General features: G+C 46.5%; 2 non-coding genes across 2 annotated transcripts; both read right to left on the reverse strand.

Moving 5' to 3' along the window:
- Positions 1-225: 225 nt before the first annotated feature.
- Positions 226-297, reverse strand: TRNAD-GUC. The gene has a single exon. It is a non-coding gene; the product is annotated as a tRNA-Asp (tRNA).
- Positions 298-2,083: 1,786 nt separating this feature from the next.
- On the reverse strand, positions 2,084-2,155 carry TRNAD-GUC. Its single transcript has one exon. It is a non-coding gene; the product is annotated as a tRNA-Asp (tRNA).
- Between the last annotated feature and the right edge of the window lie 1,591 nt (positions 2,156-3,746).

Genomic DNA, 3,746 nt, shown 5'->3' on the forward strand with positions numbered 1-3,746 from the left:
TTAGATCTCCTTGTTAGCAACTCTAGAGATTCTGGGGGGGCCCTTGGGAGAGAGGCGGAGGGTGAGAGATCACGATTGTCTCCTGTAATAAAAGCCTCTGCAGCCATACAATGCGGTTTTAAACTGATCAGAAGAGCCCTTGTGCAATCCTAAAGAAACTCCTCAGGAGAATGAAGACCATAGGACTAGGGTGCATAGATCAAAGGGAAAAGGAATACAACCTACCTCCCCGTTGGGGAATTGAACCCCAGTCTCCTGCGTGACAGGCAGGGATACTTACCACTATACTAACGAGGAGCTGATGGCTTGTCTGCCTGGGATAATCGGCACCTCTCTGCACTCTGAGTGCAGACTCAGAAAGAAAACCCACCACAACCCATCTGTATCCCAAAATGAAAAACAGACATCTAGCCTCAGCTGCCTTTTCTGAGGATTGAACTCAAGACCTTCACATTATGAGATTGGTGTGCTACCTACTGTGCTAAAAAGACACTGCAGGATGCCTCCTTCAGATTGTCCTTAACAACAGCCGCTGGCAGCTGTCTCTAGCGCATGAGCAGGGAAACCTTGGAGCTGGTGGCAAGGAAGAAGAGCAGACTGCTTTAGTGCTGCTAAATGATGCCAGAAAGAAAACGTTGCTGGATGCCGACCTGCATGGCTGACTGAGGGGTGGGGGGTTCAAGGTACCTCCTTTTCCAGGCCTTTATTCTAGAACTTCCACACATAGCCGCAAAAAACGGCCTGTAAGTCGGCAAAAGACACACTTTGTGCATACTCAACAGCGTAAAAATATCTGCTTGCATCTGTTGCCTGCATGAGGAAGGGTACTGCTGGAGGCATTGGGAAGATATGTTCCAAGGAGTATCCCTCTCCGAAAGCCATCACTCGACTGACACCAGTCAATCAATCTTCTCCAAAGTAGCCCTCACACTCTGGAATGCACTCTCTGAAAGGCATCAAGACTACACTTCAGGAAGCAGGTGAAACCTTGCCTCTTCTTCCAAGCCTGTAATGGAAGAAGCAACTAACTAACACCGGCTGCAAATACAGTACCGTAGCGGGACTCGCTTATCCACGCCTACCCTAGCTGAGATCCTTTCCATGTACCTTTCTGGCTACACGTGCAACTTTCTTTAAGTCATTCCCCTTATTCACTACCCAACTCCTGTTATGCTGTCTTGTCTGTCTACATGCTTTCTATTAAGATGCAGGCACAGTCGGGGAGCCAGTCAGGCCAGCTTAAACTATGCCGGAGGACTTGAACTGCTCAGAGCTTTGCAAACTTTGCTCCGCCCCCTTCTGACATCATTCCCTCCGGTATCGCGTGAAAGCACGGGTGGTCCGTAGTGCAGCCACACTCGCACGACCAAAGTGCCAAAGTTGGCTTTCATGGGAGGAAAACGGACTAGAAGCGAAAACGACTCCTTCAACGAAAACTGTAATGGAAAGGAGATTCCTGCTCAGTCTGTCCCCTAAGAGCCCCATACCCTGAGCCACACTGAAAGCTTTAGGGGTATTTCACCGGCTAGACAGTAGCCTCTTCACCCTCCGCTATTTTGGATAGCATCTGCTTCCTGTTTAGAAGGAATGGATCTATGGAATCTTAGCGGACATTGGGTGGTGACGCAGGTATTTGGAGAATAAACCCGTTGCAGGGCGGACTTCTACAGTCTGTGCCCTGAGAAAGGCAGGGACAAATCAAACTCAGATATACATATAAAGTATTGCATACCATGTAAAATGAGTTTATCTTGTTGGGCAGACTGAATGGACCATTCAGGTCTTTATCTGTAGTCATTTACTATGTTACTATGTTTTACACTCCTTCATTGGTTGTCCCCTGCAGAGATCGTGGTTATTAGATCTCCTTGTTAGCAACTCTAGAGATTCTGGGGGGGCCCTTGGGAGAGAGGCGGAGGGTGAGAGATCACGATTGTCTCCTGTAATAAAAGCCTCTGCAGCCATACAATGCGGTTTTAAACTGATCAGAAGAGCCCTTGTGCAATCCTAAAGAAACTCCTCAGGAGAATGAAGACCATAGGACTAGGGTGCATAGATCAAAGGGAAAAGGAATACAACCTACCTCCCCGTTGGGGAATTGAACCCCAGTCTCCTGCGTGACAGGCAGGGATACTTACCACTATACTAACGAGGAGCTGATGGCTTGTCTGCCTGGGATAATCGGCACCTCTCTGCACTCTGAGTGCAGACTCAGAAAGAAAACCCACCACAACCCATCTGTATCCCAAAATGAAAAACAGACATCTAGCCTCAGCTGCCTTTTCTGAGGATTGAACTCAAGACCTTCACATTATGAGATTGGTGTGCTACCTACTGTGCTAAAAAGACACTGCAGGATGCCTCCTTCAGATTGTCCTTAACAACAGCCGCTGGCAGCTGTCTCTAGCGCATGAGCAGGGAAACCTTGGAGCTGGTGGCAAGGAAGAAGAGCAGACTGCTTTAGTGCTGCTAAATGATGCCAGAAAGTAAAGGTTGCTGAATGCCAACCTGCATGGCTGAATAAGGGTGGGGGGTTCAAGGTACCTCCTTTTCCAGGCCTTTATTCTAGGACTTCCACACATAGCCGCAAAAAAACAGCCTGCAAGTCGGCAAAAGACACACTTTGTGCATACTCAACAGCGTAAAAATATCTGTTTGCGTCTGTTGCCTGCATGAGAAAGGGTACTGCTGGAGGCATTGGGAAGATATGTTCCAAGGAGTATCCCTCTCCGAAAGCCATCACTCGACATGACACAGGTCAATCAATCTTCTCTAGAGTAGCCCTCACACTCTGGAATGCACTCTCTGAAAGGCATCAAGACTATACTTCAGGAAGCAGGTGAAACCTTGCCTCTTCTTCCAAGCCTGTAATGGAAGAAGCAACTAACTAACACCAGCTGCAAATACAGTACCGTAGCGGGACTCGCTTATCCACGCCTACCCTAGCTGAGATCCTTTCCATGTACCTTTCTGGCTACACGTGCAACTTTCTTTAAGTCATTCCCCTTATTCACTACCTAGCTCCTGTTACGCTATCTTGTCTGTCTATATGCTTTCTGTTAAGATGCAGGCGCACTCAGGGGGCCAGCTTAAACTATGCCGGAGGACTTGGACTGCTCAGAGCTTTGCAAACTTTGCTTCACCCCCTTCTGACATCATTCACTCCAGTATCGCGTGAAAGCACGGGTGGTCCGTAGTTCAAATAGCTATATAGTCTCACTGAGTAATTCCTGAGGCCCATGGAGCTATTTTTTTTCTAAAAGTGAGAGGGAAGGGATAATTTATGCCTTCTATGAGTTCCAGTGCCCCAGTAAATTCATATCCTGTCGTCAAACTTCACATGCTTCTTTGTAAATTATATCTGTGTCTCTTGATATTATTCTGCAGCGTTTTGAGCCCTATAGCTATGACTCCTCCTGTTGCACTGTGTGTTAGTTGTTAAGGAAATTCTATTTCAGCTCGTAATTATGATCACGTTCCCAGTGCTCTCCAACTTGCTGCTTCTTTATTTGAGCTATTAAAACTCAGATGTCTATATTTTCTTTCGCATCACCTTACATGTTTCTTGAGATGAAGATATTTGGTATATTCCAAGTGACTTTGCACAGATGGATTTTTCTTTGTAGTGTTTTTGGACTCTTCTTCTTCAAACAAAATCTACAGTACAACAAATTTTACCTCAAATTGGTACTTTTTCACAGCAAATTGTTAAATTGGCTCTGAAGGACTCAGTATAGAAGGGTCTG

This window comes from Microcaecilia unicolor, chromosome 2 (genome assembly GCF_901765095.1).
Source record: "Microcaecilia unicolor chromosome 2, aMicUni1.1, whole genome shotgun sequence".
Classification (NCBI taxonomy): Eukaryota; Metazoa; Chordata; class Amphibia; order Gymnophiona; family Siphonopidae; genus Microcaecilia; species Microcaecilia unicolor.